Raw genomic sequence first — 18,873 nt, 5'->3', positions numbered from 1 at the left:
TAAATTCCTTGAGACAATATCATACTCTAAATTCCCAGAACCTATCTCAGTACTTGTATCTTAGCAGGTGCGCAGTAACTGGTAGGTGAATGAAATATTTGAATGGGTATATTATGATTATTGATAATGTATGCCATACTTCCTCTCTAATCTTTCATCTTATAGATTGTTTGCTTTAAACTTTTACTTTTTTTTTTTTTGTAGACATTATCTTCTTAGTCTTCTTTTGTCCTAGTTTAGAAAGGTAATTTCTTCCTTCATATGGCCACTCAAAGAGAAAAGAAACAAGTAGAGCTGAGGAAAGTCTAATAAGAATCAGACTCCGGTTTTCCTCCTGTTGCAGAAGCTCAGTTTTACCATTGATTTTCCTGTTACCCCACAGGAGTTTGCTCAGCTGCCAATCAGGTGAATTATGATGATTATGTCTAGGGATGTTTTATCACCTACAAAGAAGTGGAGACCAAATCTGGCCAATGATCACAATGGTCTGGGGAGGGCTTGAAGTACTCGGTTCAGGGCCTTACCCTGAACCTACCTAGTTAGGATTTCTTTGGGTGAGGCCTGAACAATGGGTAGTCACTACTTGTGGTTATGAGCGTGGGAGCCTTGCCCATGTATGTGGCAAACTTATCTGGAGATTTCAGGGCAACAGAATGGTTTACACCAAAGCATAGCAGAGAAAACACTTAAAATACTAGGCATCTTTATCTTTATTCTTAAGAGTCCTCTGGCTATCCCCAACATAAGGAATTCCTTGTGACACCCATGAATTTCAAAGTATAAAGACAGGAGGGTGGTTACTTACTGCTCCCTTATTTCTCCTTCTCCCAGAACATCAAAATTCCTTCTATTTCATTAAGCAGAGAAATTATATTTATGTATTAAAATTTTCTCAGGACATGCAGTTTGTCAGCTAGGTAGGTACTTGATGTACTGAAAACATTGGCTTTCAACTCTGGCTAAACCCAGAACCTCCTCAGGTACTTTTACGGCTGACCAATTAGAGCACAGCCTGTAGGGAGCAGGCTGGGGCATTTTTTTTAGAGCATCCCTAGAAGATTCTAGTGAGCAGTTCAATTTGAGAACCACTGGCTTAGAATGAGTGAGTGAGAGAGAGAGAGAGAGAGAGAGAGGAAAAATACATAAGAAAAATCACAAAGAAATATTTGAAAATGAAATCCAATTATAGATGTTGAAGAAATTAATACTGAATCAGTGACATGATTAAAGTCACATGAGATAATTTTTAAAGTAAACTTTATATTATACATAATATATAAGATATATAATACAAAGAAATAAATGTAATTGCCATAATATGCTTACTCAAAAGTACATAAAATCAGTTTTGAAGAGGATTAAAATATAAGGACATAATTTAGTAGTTCAAAGTACTTTTTCAAATTTGCCATTTTCATTTAGGGCATTGGTTCTCAGCCCTGGCTGCACATTGGAGTCACCTGGGCAGCTTTAAATACTGATGCCTGACTCTATTTCCAGGGATTCTGATTTAATTGATCTGCCAAGCAGATTTAATTGATTTAATTGATCTGCCAGGGATTGAGAGCTTAAGAAGCTCTCAGGTGATTCTATTGTGCAGATAAGGTTCAAAACCACTGACTCCGGAGATGGCAAAACAAACACCTTCACCCACTCATCCATGTAGCCAACTGGCCAAATAAACAAAATGAAAAAAACTAAATAGGGTGTAAACACATTTTGTGCAATAGCACAATCTTTACTTATGTGTGTCTGTAAAATATTTAATACAAATTACAAAAGAGTACTATTTAGCTTAGGTTTCTCAAGCAAAGCCTTGTTTCTATGCTTATATTCTCACAACAAAAGAGAGTTGTGTGTAGGTGGACAGTGCAACATCCCCTATACTTCCGGCAAATGCGGTCTTAACTGTCACAACCATTTCATTGTGGGTTTAAATTAGGAGCAAATCTCAAACAAATTTAGGTCTCAAAACATTAGATGGATTTTTTTTAAAGCACTAAGATATATACTATCTGCAGGGTTGCCAAAGAAAATATAGGAGGCTCAGTTAAATTTGCATGTTAGATAATCAAGAAATAATCTTTTAATATGTCTCAAATATTGCATGGGATGTAATTATATTAAAATTATTATTTGTTTGTCTCAACTTTAACTGGATATCTTGTAATTTACTTTGCTAAATCTAGCAACCTTAACTCTCTGTAGGTTAGGAAGAGACACAGAGAAGAGGCAATTCTCAAATATTTTTGAGACACTGGCACCCTGGCTAAAATCTATGTCTTTTTTGAGATATCTGTTTGGTAATTCAAGGATGTTTCAACTGGAAAAGGAAAGAAGAAGATGTTGTAATGAAAGGCTGTCCTTTTTGGGGACTTTTTATGTGTATCAACAATGATTAATTAATTAAAGCCTTGAAGGCTATCAATAACCATCTTATCAGAGGCAGAGAGGCAAAGTAACCAAGGAACCAACTAGGAGATCAAATGACCAGACTCTTATATGACAAATAATGTGCTTCCAGTGTGCTGATTGAAATTATAAATCACCAAATTGTAAAAGTACACAAACCCTTATATGAGAAAAGTCACTTCTAAGATCACTTAAATGGACACATCTTTTGGCTGGTCCTCAAACACAAAATACTAATACAGAAAAGCAAATTGACCTAGAAGTTCAAGGTCTATTTCCTACAGCTATGAAGGGGGAGATTTTAAGGTAACTTAGAACATCTTTCATCATAGATTTTTTTTTCTTTTTTTGAGATGGAGTCTTGCGCTGTTGCCCAGACTGGAGTGCAGTGGCATGATCTCAGGTCACTGCAGCTTCTGCCTCCTGGGTTCAAGCAATTCTCCTGCTTCAGTCTCCCAAGTAGCAGGGATTATAGGCGTGCACCACCACACCCAACTAATTTTTGTACTATTTTTGGTAGAGACAAGGTTTCACCATGTTGGCCAGGCTGTTCTTGAACTCCTGACCGTCAGGTGATCCGCCCGCCTTGGCTTCCCAAAGTGCTGGAATTACAAGTGTGAGCCACCGCGCCTGGCCTCATCATAGATTTTAAAATCTGAATTTATTATAACTTCCTCACTTTGTAGATGAGAAAATTGATTCATCTACACTCACTTGGGGGTAAAAGACTTATCCAAAAATATTCATAAAACACAAACCCTGCCTCCTTCTCAAAGTAATCTGTAATTTAAATGGCATCTCTGATACTTACAAAATATTGCCGTGATAAATATTTATAAATAAAAAATATAACAAAATAACATTTTAAACTTCAGACTAAAAGCGAAAATCAGCTGCATGCCAATAATGAAGATTCACTATGGTTTTGTGGCACATGCTCTGAATTGGAGGTCATGACCAGGGTGGAGCTCTGGTTCTGCACCTCAAGTGTCTGAGCTGTTCTACATTGTTATGACAGGGTCAACTAGACCAGGGATTTCTATGCCTTGCTGGCATGTCACATGTCACAATCACTTTGGGAGATTAAAACCATAATTTCTAGGCCCTCTAGAGATTCTTTTTTTTTTTTGAGACGGAGTCTTGCTTGCTCTGTTGCCCAGGCTGGAGTGCAGTGGCACAATCTCGGCTCACTGTAACCTCCTCCTCCTGGGTTCAAGTGATTCTCCCGCCTCAGCTTCCCAGGTACCTGGGATTACAGGTGCATGCCACCACGGCCAGCTAATTTTTGTATTTTTAGCAGAGACAGGGTTTCACCATGTTGGCCAGTCTAGTATCGAACTCTTGACCTCAGGTGATTTGCTTGCCTTGGCCTCCCAAAGTGCTGGGATTATAGGCATGAGCCACCATGCCCAGCCTCCTCTAGAGATTCTAATTTAGTAATTATAGAATCTGTATTTTTTTAAAGCTCATGGAGTGAGTGAGACTGATGTACAATCTATTGGGAAAATAGATTGTGAGCCTCATGAAAGGAGAAATGCAATATTACTAATTTCTGTACAGTGATTGGTACTTAGGGCTAAAAAATACTTGTTGGCCGGGCGCAGTGGCTCACGACTATAATTCCAGCACTTTGGGAGGCCGAGGCGGGTGGATCACGAGGTCAAGAGATCGAGACCATCCTAGTCAACAAGGTGAAACCCCGTCTCTACTAAAAAATACAAAAATTAGCTGGGCATGGTGGCGCAGGCCTGTAGTCCCAGCTACTCGGGAGGCTAAGGCAGGAGAATTGCTCGAACCCAGGAGGTGGAGGTTGCAGTGAGCTGAGATAGCGCCATTGCACTCCAGCCTGAGTAAAAAGAGTGAAATTCCGTCTCAAAAAATAAAAATAAAAAAAATAAAATAAAAAATTCTTGTTGAATGAACATGGAAAAATAACTTGCCTCTCTGAGTTTTAGTTCCTTCATCTTTATTAACTTTTAAATGACTTTATTGAGATATGACTGACCTATAAAAAGCTGTATATACTTAGTGTATACAACTTGATGAGTCTGGAGGAGTCTATGCCATAAATATATCCATCACCTCCAAAAGTTTGTTTTGCTCTTTATTTATTATTATTTTGTGATGAGAACACAAGATCTACCCTGTCAGTACTTGTTTTTTTGAGACAGAGACTCGCTCTGGCCCAGGCTGCAGTGCAGTGGTGCCATCTTGCTCACACAACCTCCACCTCCCAGGTTCAAGTGATTCTCCTGCCTCAGTCTCCTGAGTAGCTAGGACTACAGGTGCAAGCCACTATGCTAATTTTTTATAATATTTTTTTACTAGAGATATGGTTTCACCATGTTGGGCAGGCTGGTCTCGAACTCTTGACCTCAAGTGATCCACCTGCCTTGGTCTCCCAAAATACTGGGATTACAGGAATGAACCACTGTGCTCAGCCTGTTAGTGCATTTTTAAGTAGCAAGTGGTTAACTGCAGGTACCATCCTGTATAGTAGATCTCAAGAACTTCTTCATCTTGCATAATTTTAACTTGGTTTCCTTTGACTAATTTCTCCCCATTTTCCTCTCCTCCTAACTATACAATTCTCTGCTTCTATGTTTCCTTATCTTTAAATGTATCCAGTGACAACATTCTGGGAACAGCATTTGGCAAGTTTCAAAATGCCAATTAAATCTCTTGGTGCTTAAAGTAGCTAGAATGGATTCAGTTGTCTGAAACTAAGTTATCATCAGAAAAGTAATGCTTTTCTTTAAGTTTTGAAATAGTATTTTTCTCTGTGAACTGGAAGTATCAGAAGACAGTGAGTAATGGCATCCATCTGCCTACTCAAAATAATTTACACATTTATAACTTTAATAATGCATATATTAACCTTTTAATCCCAAATATGTAAGCACATGCCCAAGCTTACCATATAATTCACATGATTTCTCTATAGGCCTCAACAGAAACAACAAAAATACATTTTATTATGAATTTTTTCAACACTGCCCTGAGCAACAGGATGTAAACTTTTCTATAATGTACACAACAAATAGCAAAGGTCTCATGAATTGGAACCCAGAAAAAACATATTGTCATGGCTTTATCAGTCTTTCCTCTAAGGAATTTGAAAAAGCTGTTTTCTATTCTTAATACTTTTGGGACTGTTAGCATAACCAGAATATATTATCTGTTTTTCCTTATTAACTATCATTGGTTAATTATAGTGGCTCAATATGTTAAAAAAAAAAAAAAGCAAAAGGCCCTAAGATCTATGCAAGCTGGTTTTGAATGTAGACTGTAAGCTTGGTAAGGGCAGGACTGCTATTTCTGAGCATCAAGTGCACGGCATGGCATGGAGCTACCTCTCAGACATTTGTTGGCTGAATGATCTTAAGTGTGAGTGGCAGGGGCCAGATCAAGGTTGCCAGAGCATTTAGCCTAGTGCTGTGCCCATTCTTTCCCTCTTCTTTTATGTTAAGTTCGTGCATAAGTGATTGCAGTTTTTGCCATTACTTTCAATGGTAATTACAGGATTCAAAGCAAGTCTCCTGCCTCAGCCTCCCAAGTAGCTGGAACTACAGGCGCACATCACCACATCTGGCTAATGTTTGTATTTTTAGTAGCGATGGGGTTTCACCATGTTGGCTAGACTGGTGTCAAACTCCTGACCTCAGATGATCAACCCAAAGTGTTGGCATCCCAAAGTGTTGGGATTACAGGGATAACCCAACACCCTCAGCCAGAACTGGCACTTTATAGCTGTGTGTTTTTTTGCAAGATATACAAGCTTTCTGTACCCCAGGTTCCTTATCTGTAAATGGCAGCTGGGAGTACAGGCTGTGGAATCACATAGACCTCAATTCAAGTCCTGCTTCTGCCACTACGGTGAGACATCTGGCAAGTTACTTGATCTAAGTAGGGTGACCACAGATCCTGGCTTCTGCCTGCTGTTCCAGAGCAATACTGCTTCCGTACGTGTCCTGGCCTGGGTAATCATGTTCTCTTCAGATTCTTCAGCTATAACACGGAGCTAAAAATAATAATTTACTATAGGTCTATGAGAAATACATTTTAAAAATGTTTCTAGGCTGAGCATGGTGGCTCATGCCTGCAATCCCAGTGCTTCGCGAGACTGAAGTGGGCAGATTGCTGGAGCCCAGCCTGACCAACACAGTGAGAACCCCAGCTCTAACAACCACCACCAAAAAACAAAACAACAACAACAACAAAAAAAACAGAAACAAAAATTAGCCGGGCGTGGTGGTGAACACCTGTGGTCCAGCCTTCTCAGGAAGCTGACTCGGGAAGATTGCTTAATCCCAGGAGGTCAAGGCTGCAGTGTTATTAGATACTTATGCTACTTCCAATGTTTTTGCTATTATAAATTGGGTTTTGTTTTTTGATCTGTGAGTTTATGTGTCATGATAATAAAAAACATATTTAAACAATGCTGATACTGATGATGAGTATTGGCCAACTTACAAAGTGAGCACACAGAAACAACAAATGACTTAAAATCATATGAATGGTAGCCACTGATGTAAGTTTCTTATTGTGAAGCACAATGATAGTTAAAATATTTATAGTAGTTAACACTTACTGATACTGCAGTTAAAGAATGACAGCTTCCAGATGACATATCTGACACTGATGGAGTGACAACAGCTGCGTTGGAATTTAGGTCTCATTTCAGAAAACACGTTTATATCATATGTTGCCTTATTAATTGTATATCAGATTAATTATGTCAAAATGTTTATCTAATTTTATCTAAGTTAATTATAGGCCTGCATTCTCATTCCTTATAATTTGTAATTTATAAAGCACAGTGGTCTTAACAAAATTGAAAGCAAGGCTGGAGGTCAAGGAAGGCTTTAGAGAGGATACTGAATTTGAAGTGGCTCTCAAATAATGGATAGAAGGCCGAAAGGCAGGCAAATGATTTTGCACAGAGATGTGAAAAGGTAAATGTTAATAGGACATGTTCATGGAATACCAAAGGTACTGGTGGAAATCGTGCTTTGGGTGGTCACAGGAAGTAAAACGGGAGAGGTTGAGTAGGATCAGATATTGAAAGTCCATGAAAGGCAGCCTGCAGGTTCCAATTTGCAGCCATGGGCTCTTGCTGTTTGACCATATCCCAGTTCTCCTCTGTCCCATACAGAACTACTGCTCAAAATCACTCTGCCATGGAGAAATTATTCCATACCACTAAATAAGTTGAATCCCTTCCAGCACTAATTTACTGTGACTCCATAAGTTAATAAATTGCAAGATGTATCTTCCAGCCAGAAACACCTGAAAGATTCTTAATGCTCACAAGATATACCTTTAGAATTTTCTTTGAGGTAAAAAGCTCAGTAATTCAAAGTGGTGCTTAGGTCTGAATGACAGATACTTTAATAGAAAAAATTTCTTTAGTCTAAGCAAAAATGAAAGGAGAATCCACTGGCTGACCAATCATCTCCTTTTCTAAAATAGTAACTTTTAGCCAAAATAATATACACGTGATAGAATTGTAAGTATTATGAAAGAACTAATAATGAAAAACATTAGTTTTCTATCCCATTCTCTTCAACTCTATTTCCTGAAGCAACGTTTTTCTTTTCTTTTCTCTCTTCTCTTCACTTCTCTTTTTTTCTTTTCTTTCCTGAGACAGGTCTCACTCTGTCACCCAGGCTGGAGTGCAGTGGCATGATCATGGCTCCCCACAGCCTCAACCTCCTGCACTCGAGCTATTCCCTCGTGATCTGCATGCTTTGGTCTCCCAAAGTATTGGAATTATAGGCGTGAGCCACTGCCTGGCTTTATTATTGTTCTTTTTAAACATTTTTCTCTGCATTCTTCTGACAGTCTTTATTTCAAGGTTATTTGAACATTTGTTGTGTTTTATTCTTCATCTTTGCATGTCTGTCCTGGAGGGAGGTCTGAATGGGTCAGCTTGGTCCTCTATGTTGTTAGAAGTCCCATCATCATCATCACCATCATCATCATCACCATCATCATCATCATGACTATCATCATTTTTTAGGCTAGTCAAGTGAAGCAGTGGGAATGGAGAAGGAACAAATAAATCAGTAACTGGTTGTGATCAATTAGTTGAAAATACCACTGCACTTGGACCAGGGGGAATTCCCATTATTTCTGTAACTATGTGAATGCTGTTCATTGCTAGCTCTATCTATAAGAGGAAATTTACTTAATATGTCTTAAAATTATTAATCTTGCGCTCACTACCTGCCCTAATTTGTATTAATTTTTTCTAAGCCTGGTGAACATCAACCTACAATTTATTTCATTGCAATTGTGTATTAGTTCCACTCTTTCTAATTCCATATCTTCCTCCTCTTTGCTTTATACCTTCATTTTGCTGGAGCACATCCTCAGGCAACTGCTTTAGAAAAGGAACTCATAGGTAAACAACCTGAGCCTTTGAATGTCTGAAAATGTCTTCATTTCACTCTCACACTTGAGAAGTTACTGACGATAGGATTCTAAGTTTAAAATCATCTTTCCTTACAAATTTAAAAGCTTTGCTCTATTAAAATCCAGTTTCCTCATGAGAATCCTTATGTCAATCTTTTTTTTTTTAAGATTTAAGAATTAGCAATCTTTTTTTTATTGCATTTTAGATTATTTTTCCTTTCAGAAAGTTTTAAGAATCTCTCTGTATTCTTGACTTTGAAATTTTGCAACAATTGTATCTCTGCATGTTTTTTCATTCATTTGATGGACCTTTTAACTTCACACTTTTCCTCAACTACAGGAATTTTTTTCCCTTAGCATTTCATTGTCAATTTCTTCCCTTTTATTTTCTTTGTTTTCTATTTCTAGAGATCCAACAGACTTACTGGATTGCTTCTGTCTCTCCTCTTTTCTAGCATGTTCTTTCTTCAAAATTTGGTTGTGCATTGCAGGAGATTTTAAAATTGTTATCATCATTATTATTTTTTAAGGCTATTCAAGTGAAATAGTGGGAATGGAGAAGGAACAAAGAAATCAGTAACTGATTATGATCAATTAGTTGTAAATACCACTGTACTTGGACCAGAAAGAAGTTCCATTATTAGCCTTCTAATACATTAGTTTTTAGTTATTAAAAAAATTTTCGACATCTTTTTTATTTTCTGACTGCTCTTTCTGAATAACATCCTGCTTTTGTTGTACAGAAACAACTCTTTAATCATGCTAAGAGTGCTCAGATTTTTAAAAGAAGCGATTTTCTTTTGCCTGAATAATCTCTCCTCTAGCAATAGTAATTGTTTATCTTGATGTTTCTTTCTCATGCTCCTTCATATGTCAAGTTATTCTTGGTTATATAATTTCTTAATAAATTGAGGATTTCATTCGTTTTTCTGGTTGTTTTGTGCCACTTTCTTCCACTGTCATGCATATAAGTATTTCTAGGATAGGACTCTTCCCTGAACAAAATGAACATTAACAAGCTTTGTGTACCAGAGTGGGCTTTGTTGATGGCTAGTTACACATTGGGGTGAGGAGGCAAGAGCTAGCCTTCTAGCCAGGGCCCATCCTCTTTCTAGATGCCAGAAAGGGAACAGATTTACTTTATGGTGCCAATACTCTAGAGGAGCCCTATTTCACTATAACGAGTCCATGAAGACTTTCCATTAATCTTGTTGCTCATGCATGCTCTCCATCCTGCTAACTCCACCCAGGGGGTTCTTTCTAGGGGATCACTTGCATTCCAAGGGTAGTCCTTTTTGTACAAATTCTTGATTCTGTTTATTTAGTAATTTGCTTCCAAGCATTTTCGTATCCCAGTATCTTCAGAGTTCTTCCCCTTTTGTATATTTTACAGTCATTTAAATGGAATTCTAGGATAGGGAGTAAGCAATTACTTATGCTTGGCTTGTCATCTTTAACATTTAACTGGTTATTATTGTCCATTTTGCAAACTGGGTAGTTGTATGCTAAAGTCTATCAAATACATTTTATTTATTTATTTATTTATTTTTGAGATAGGGTCTTGCTCTGTAGCCCAGGCTGGAGTGCAGTGGCGTGATCTCAGCTCACTGCAACCTCCACCTCCTGGGTCCTGGTTCAAGCAATTCTCCTACCTCAGCCTCCCAAATAGCTGGGATTACAGGCACAAGCCACCATACCCAGCTAATTTTTGTATTTTTTAGTAGAGACAGGGTTTCACCATGTTGGCCAGTCTGGTCTTGAACTCCTGACCTCGTGATCCACCTGCCTCGGCCTCCCAAAGTGCTGGGATTACAAGCATGAGCCACCGCACTCGGCCTTCAAACACATTTTAATATAAAATATATGGATGTATGGAGAAAGTTTTGGAAGTATTTACCATAACGTGGTAAGCAGAGGTTATGTTTGATGGTAGAATTATGAGTAATTTTATTTTCTTTTTGCTTATCTATATTTCCTATGATTTCCATAGTAGACACTATTATTTTAGCAACATACATTATGAAAATAAGTGTTAAGTGTTGATAATAGGAATAATAGGTATAATCTCAGGAAGAAGTCTGCAAATACAGGAGACCCTTGGCATTTGAGACGAAAGTGAAAGTTAGGTCCAGAGACCCCTAAGAACTCTGAGATTTGAGAACACCATTAAGTAAAAGGGGAATAGGCCAGTTTCTAGGCCAATTCAAGCTGTCAGGCTTACGATGTTGTTACATGCTTCACCTACAACCCTAGGAGGCAGGTACTATTTTCTTCACTACCAATTAGACATATCAGGCCCCTTCACATTTGCTTTCCACTGATAGTTGAAACCCAAACTGCTAAGCGTCTACTGAAGGAATCACAAACCAATGCCACCTACAGGTAGTTAATGAAAATGACACAGGCGGACAAGGTGTCTGAGCCAATCTAAAAAGCATGTGCCAAGCCCAAAGCGGTCAGTTGCTATCCAGGTCTTGCTGAACATTGGGTAGGCTTCCATTTAAAACTTTTCTTTAGACAGTCTCTTCAATAAGTGGTGTTGGGAAAACTGGCTATTCACATGCAGAAGCATAAAATAGGACCCTTTTCTCATACTATATGCAAAAACCAACTCAAAATGGATTAAAGACTTAAATGTTAAGACCTAAAACTGTAAAACTACTAAAAGAAAATGGGAGAAAGCTCCATGATGCTGGTCTAGGCAATGATTTTCTGGATATGACTCCAAAGGCACAGGCAACAAAAGCAAAAACAGACAAACGGGACGGCATCAAAGTAAGCTTCTGCACAGCAAAGGAAATCACAAAATGAGGAGACAACTCGCAGAATGGGAGTAAATAATTGTAAACCACACATCTGACAATGGCTTAATATCTAAAATATAGAAGGAAATAAAACAACCTAATAACAAGAAAACGAATAATACAATTAAAAAATGGAGAAAGGACCAGAATAGGCATTTCTTAAAAGAAGACACAGAAATGGCCAAGAGGTACATGAAAAAACGTTCAGCATTACTGGTCTATAGGGAAATGCAGTTTAAAACCACAATGATATATAATCTCATCTAACTGGCCTTTATCAAAAAGATAGATGATAACAAGTGTTGGTGAGCATGCAGAGAAAAGGGAACTCTTATACATTGTTGGTGGGAGTGTATATTAGTACAGCCATTATGGAAAGTGGGATGACAGTTCCTCAGAAAACTGAAAATAAAACTACCATATGATCCAACAATCCCACTTCTGGGTATATACCCAAAGGGGTGGAAATCAACATGTCAAAGGGATATCTCCATTCCCATGTTCATTACAGCTTTATTCACAATAGCCAAGACATGGAATCAGTTTAAGTGTCCAACAATGGATGAATGAATAAAGAAAATGTGGTATATAAACACAGTGAAATACGATTCAGCCTTAAAAAAAGAAAGAAATCAGGTCATTTGTGGTAATATGGATGAACCTGGAGGATATCAAGCTACATAAGAAAAGCCAGGTACAGAAAGACAAATATTACATCATCTCACTTACATGTGGAATCTAAAAAACTCACAGAGGTAGAGAGTAGAATTCTGTTGACCAGACGCTAGGTGAGGGGTGGGAGGGAAGGAATGGAGAATTGTTGATTAAAGGGTACAAAGTTTTAGACAAGAAGAAAAGGTTTTGAGAGCTATTGCACAGCAGGGTGACTGTGTTTTGCTGGCTTTGCACATTGTTTTGTTGGGTCTGCACATTGTTTTCATGAAAATCTGTATTGATTTCCAACATTTAAAAATTGAGAATTTATTAAAACGTCCTTTCAAGTTCTTCTCTAAATTGATGTTTTATATGAAGCTCTAGAATAGGCAAAGCTAATCTATGGTGACAGAAATCAGAACTGTGATTTCAGCCCTTAAATGTTGGAAACAAATACAAATTCAGCCCTCTGTATACACAGGAGATTGGTGCCAGGGCCCCACATGGCTATCAAAATCCGCAGATGTTTAAGTCCCTAGTTGGCCCTCTCTATCTGTGCAACCTCTGGGTATAAAGGATCAACTCTATATTTTAAAATAACTAAGAGTAAATTTCAAATATCTTACCATAAAAATCAGGTAAGTAAACATGTTGATGAATATGTTAGCTTGATTTAATTGTCTCCATTGTATACATATGTCAAAACATCACATTGTACCCATTAATGTATAAAATTATGATTCGTCAGTTAAAATATTAATTAAAAAATTTCTTTTTTTTTTTTTTTTTTTTTGAGATGGAGCATTGCTTTGCTGCCCAGGTGGGAGTGCAGTGGTGCAATCTCAGCTCACTGCAACCTCTGTCTCCCAGATTCAAGAGATTCTCCTGCCTCAGTCTCCCAAGTAGCTGGGATTACAGGTGTGTGTCACCATACCCGGCTAATTTTTGTAATTTTAGTAGAGACAGGACTTCACCATGTTGGCTAGGCTGGTCTTGAACTCCTGACTTCAAGCAATCCACCCACCTCAGCCTCCCAAAGTGCTAGGATTACAAGCATGAGCCACTGCACCTGGCTATATTGAGATTTCATGTACACATAGTGAACTATACCAATCAGTATATGGTTTAATGAGTTACCGTGCCTTTTAGACTACTAGAAGTAGAATCTTTCGTTATCTAGAATTTTTCCCTTGTGCCCCTACCCAGTCAATCTGGGTATGTTGGCAACTACAGTTCTGATTTCTATCACCATAGATTAGTTTTGCCTAATCTAGAACTTCATAAAGAACATCAATTTGGAAGGAGAACTTGAAACTACATTTTAATTAAAAAAAAAAACTTTCAATTTTTAAATGTCGGAAACCAATACAAATTTTCATGAAACAATGTGCAGACCCAACAAAACACACAGGCTAAACTCAGCTCAACAGCAACACACACCACCACTTTGTGTCTGGTCTGCAGCATAAGCTAAGAATACATTTTGCATAAGTTCATTGCAATTTCTTTCATGACTATTGGTTTGGGTGCTACCTGACAGTTTTTATTCTTTAGCAACTAGCAGCACATTTCTTAGAACAGGAATGGCAGGCTTATCTTCAGGGCAACAAGGAGAAAGGGAAACCGAAGCCCTCTCTGCAGCCAGCCTTGGGGGAAAGGAAGTACAAGGGAAGGAATGGGAAGAGGCTAATTTGGAGAGGAAAGGAAAGCCAGGGGGACTATCCAGGAGGTATAACAAGGAAGAAAGAGAACACAGGCTGCCGCTGTTTCAACTAAGCAGTAAGAAACCCCATCTTCGTATCACCTTACAAGTATCCCACTGAAAAGGGACCCTGTATGATCTTTAGCACCCTCTCCAACTCTTGTCCATGGCTCCTTTCCTTGCTGGGGTCATTTTCTTTGCCTTCCCACCTTGTCACTCTGCTCCAGCCACATGGACTTCCTTGCTGTTTGTTGTAGTTGTTGTGTTTGTTTGTTTGAGACAGACAGAGTCTTGCTCTGTTGGCCAGGCTGGAGCGCAGTGGTGCGATCACAGTTCATTGCAACATCTGCTTCCCAGGTTCAAGCGATTCTGGTGCCTCAGCCTCCCAAGGAGATGGGATTACAAGCATGCACAAGCATGCCCAGGTAATTTTTATGTTTTTAGTAGAGATGAGATTTCACCATGTTGGTCAGGCTGGTCTTGAACTCCTGGCCTCAAGCAATCTGCCCTCATCGGCCTCCCGAAATGCTGGGAAATTAGATGTGAGCCACCGTGCTAGGCCTCCTTGCTGTTTTATGAACATGTCAAGCCCATGTCTGCCTCAGGGCCTTTGCACTGACCAGGATGCTCTATTCCCAGATAGCCTCATAACTTCCTCCTTCACCACCTTCCGGTCTATATTCTGTATCACTTTCTCAGGGGAAGCTTTTTCTGATCACTTTCTTTTAAAAATTTCAGCTAACACCTCTACCACTTTCTTTCTAGCTGGATTTTTCTCCACAGCACATACCACCATCTAACCTACATGATGGTTTACTTCTTGATTTTCTGTCTTCCCTCACTTCTTCATAAGAATGTAAGCTACATGAAGTCAGGGGCATGGGGAACTCTTTAGATATCTGTTGAATAAATAAGTGACTCAAGGAAGGAAGAAAGGAATGAATAAGCAAGAAAGGAGGCAATGAAAACCCTTGCTACCTTTGGGATTGTTGTTAAAAGTGTTCAATAAACCGGGACTGGCTAAGAAATTTTATCATTTCTAATTATTTTGCAAAATTGTATTGCTTTTGGGAAGTAAAAATTTAAAAAGCAAACTAATGATAATCCTAAGAACCAGCACAACCCTGACTATTCTTATTACCTTAAGAAACCAGATGTGTGAGAGGATACATTTTTATTTATAAACACATAAATGGGCCTTTGAGTTTAGTAATAATTGAGTTTCCAGTAGAGTTGAAGTTAAGATGACAACTTAACTTCATGGCACCTTTTCCTGGTACATTTCTTCCTACTTTAATTCATTTTAAGAAGTAGGTTAGGAATAAATTATGAAATAACAAAACAGTATGTGCCCAATACTACTAAATCTTGGGGGAACAGTGATCAGCAATGAACATATAAAATGACTCCAATCCCAGAATTTTCTTTTCTTTGTTTGTTTGTTTTTTACTGGCAATGAGTACAACCAGCTCTAGGTGGCTGGAGAAGTAGGGGCTGAGCTGGTTTTGTAGGTCTGCATGGGATTTCTGACATCAGGTAAAGACCACTCACTCCTCTGAGACACAGAGGTAAAGAACTTTACCGCCAGTAGCTTTCCACTCTAGGAAAAAAACAGGCTCCAACCTAAGCTGTGATTTAGAATTAAGTCAGGTCCTGTGATTGGTCAATGCTGGATTAGACCAAGTGTGTCTAGGCTGCCAATTCACCCCTGGAGACGGCACTGCATGTGCTATATGTGGAAGGCTGCGGGGAACTTGTGGGAATTGAGGGCCACAAGCCCACATTTGTCAGCACGGAGCAGGTGGGATATTGTGATCTGCCTGCATTTTAGCAAGCTTGAGAATAAGCTTATAGCAGAGATAAGACTCACAGAGAAAGAAAAGACAGAAATTAAGTGTAGCTCCTGGTAACCCATATGCCTCTTATCCTTGTTCAGTTTTTCCTCCTTAATGCCTTTCCATTTTCGGTCAACTCATGTCTGTCTCTTTCTTACTGATCTGACAGTCACATACACACACTGTTTTTTTTTGTCTTCGAGGTATTTTGGGAAAGGAAAGGTAGTAGGAGAAAAAAAAAAAGAGTAGGGTAAACAAATACATTTCATAGATTACAATTTAGTAGGTTCTAACTCTAAATTTAAGAATTTTCCATGCTCATAAACCTGGGTGAATTCTTCTCTTCTAGATGGCTTCCAAATTCTCTAAGGCCTCTGATCTGGTAAGAGATCATACCTTCTGTGAAGCTGATGCTCTGTAAGCCAAGTACCAAGTACCAAGCCAGGGATCTTGGGAGACTTTGTAGGCACTGAATTCACATATAAACAGTCTTGAGAATTGGCTTCCAAGTAACTACCTGCTCTTTAATAGTGGGCTTTTCACAGCTGATTAAATGAGAATCATTCTCAAATGTGATGTTGCTTGCACAATTGATTTTTCCAATTATGTGCTGATAAAAAGAGAGCAAGATTCTTATTGAATCTTACCCAAATAACTATATTGCTAAGTAAAGTCAAAAAAAAAAAAAAAAAAAAGAATTTTCCAAGTGTGAAAATCCTCAGAATTTACAATGTAATGTCAACATGATTAGGTCCCAAGAAATAAGGTAAACAACGTGCTCTTTTTCTCCTCCCCAGTTCTGGTAACTCAATAGTCTTCAACTACTTGAGAAGGTGTGAGGATCATTTTTTATCTCAGTTTGGACACGGAAGCTCACATTTCAGCTACGATCAAGGTGATCATCCTTCTCCCTTGCTGACACCTTTCTTCCCCACCTTAGTAAGTCACAGATCACTTCAAGGAGAAAATTTCAAGAAGCTATTAAACACTGGCATAGATACCCAAAGCAGAGATGTTATCGTCTGTGAAGACCTTTAGGAACAGCTGATTATCCTGGATAGGCAGAGTTACACCTAATTCAGTCTATCAAAAACTACTGGGTGCTGCAAAGTCAGCAAAGCATTGTGGGAATACCAAAAAGGTGAGCAGGCACAGCAGCTCCCCCTGAATAACCTGAAAGGGCTTGATCTGGACTGCTTCTGAGAAAGGCAAGTTTAGGTTTGGATTCCACTGAGCAGGCACAATGCTGGGCCAGGCTGTGTTTAACAGGGACATTGTGGGGCTGCTTTCCATCCTAAGATGACACAATCTTAGAATCAGTTCTTAGCAATCACTTAACCCAGTGATTCTCAGTCCTGACTGGACGTTAGTATTTGCTGGGGGAACTTAAAAAAAGTAAAGATGCCTGGGCCTATGCCAGTCCATTATCTTCTTCTCACCTTCACTCTTTCTTTTTTTTTTAGACAAAGTCTTGCTCTGTTGCCCAGGCTGGAGTGCAGTGGCACAACGCAATCTCAGCTCACTGCAACCTCTGCCTCCTGGGTTCAAGCAATTCTCCTGCCTCAGCCTCCCGAGTAGCTGGGATTACAGTCATGTGCCACCACACCAGCTAATTTTTGTATTTTTAGTAGAGACAGGGTTTTGCCATGTTGGCTATGCTGGCTCAAACTCCTGGCCTCAAACGATCCGCCCACCTCAGCCTCCCAAAGTGCTGAGATTACAGGCAGGAGTCACTGAGCCTGATCCATACTTTCACTCTTGAAAACAATTGTATTCTGGAGGACTACGAGGGAGGGGACAGGTCTTTTTCAGAATCTAGGGAACACTCAGGACTTTATCCTCAGAATAAATCCGATTTATTAATAATTAATCAGAATCTCTGTTGGGTATTTTTTCCCCTAAACTCCCAGGCAATGCAAATGAGATGGAATTATACATTAGTAGCTGAGAACCGCTAGTCCCATATAACCCCCTCATTTTATACATAGAAAAATTAAGGTTCAAAGAAGTTAATTGACATCTGAACCTGCCCAAGATCACATGCCTGGTTAGTGGCAGAGCTTGGCTTAAAACCATGATCTCCATTAATTTACAAATCCAATAAGCATCTATCAAGGACATTCTAGGGTTGTTGGCCCACCACCTAGTTGCCACTCAAGAATACAGTAAGTCAAAGCTGGTTGATCGCTAAGGATATCCTAGGCTGATCTTGATTCAAGTTAAAAGGTAAGAGTACGGTGTGATGGTTCTGGCCTTCTCTCTTATACTTTTCTTCCAATAGTGGTATGTGATTCAGACCTCTGGAAATTTTGAGGAATCCTTTGATCTGGGTAAAATCCATCACTACCTCTGACCCACTCTCCTATTTACTAGTTCCAGGGGGCCCTCCACTTACCCAGATCAAATGTGCCGCACAAAAGTCAGGACAGGGGACAGGAGCTGGGGGCTCCAGTGCAGTTCACTGAAACCTTGGTCACTGGGGCTGAGAGCTGCAGAAGGGAGAGCTCGCTCCTTGGCCCTATGTATAGAAGAAGGAAAGGAAGTTAATTCAGCAGTTGCTGGTTTGTTTTTTGAAAGAAGCTATGTCCAAAATATTTCTTAACGCTGTCCTTTCATTCCTAATACCAACCCCCTCCCTTCCAAGGCACAGCTACTGCTATCACAGTGGCTTACATGGGATAGGCTAATTATATATAATTACATCTTCTTCCTAAGGGTGAACTGCTAGGGTGTGAGAAAAGAAAATAGTTCAATGTTTGAACTCAACCATTCCCATATGTAGCAATTCATGAATACTAGTTTGCATATGAGAAATTTTGTCCTGAATGGGGCATCATCAGTAGTAGAAGCAAATCCTCATAAAGCACTTGCTTTGAAAAGAGCAAGAAAAATAGAAAAATGAGAGACTCACAATGTTCAAGATAAGAGTTGATCTTGATGAATTAAAAACTTAATTGGGCTAATATGTCTTTAGTCTTTTACAAATAATACAATTATTACTTCCCATTCACAGAATACTTACTTGAGGGGTCATGTGTTTATTCCATTT

At 38.9% G+C, this 18,873-nt stretch overlaps 1 protein-coding gene across 5 annotated transcripts in view; it reads right to left on the bottom strand.

Moving 5' to 3' along the window:
- Positions 1 to 18,342, bottom strand: part of SLC26A5 (solute carrier family 26 member 5) — a 72,276-nt gene extending 53,934 nt beyond the window's left edge. For all 5 annotated transcript variants that reach the window (XR_010342026.1, XM_012456429.3, XM_064374724.1 and 2 more), the window contains exon 1: positions 18,220 to 18,342. The gene's annotated coding sequence lies outside the window, so the exon portion shown is untranslated. The remainder of the gene's footprint in view (positions 1 to 18,219) is intronic.
- Positions 18,343 to 18,873: the final 531 nt, after the last annotated feature.

Source organism: Aotus nancymaae, unplaced genomic scaffold (assembly GCF_030222135.1).
Source record: "Aotus nancymaae isolate 86718 unplaced genomic scaffold, 86718_ANA_hifiasm-v0.15.2.pri h1tg000002l, whole genome shotgun sequence".
Taxonomy (NCBI): domain Eukaryota; kingdom Metazoa; phylum Chordata; class Mammalia; order Primates; family Aotidae; genus Aotus; species Aotus nancymaae.
Note: the sequence above shows the minus strand (reverse complement) of the source record. Positions and strands in the feature narration are given on the sequence as shown.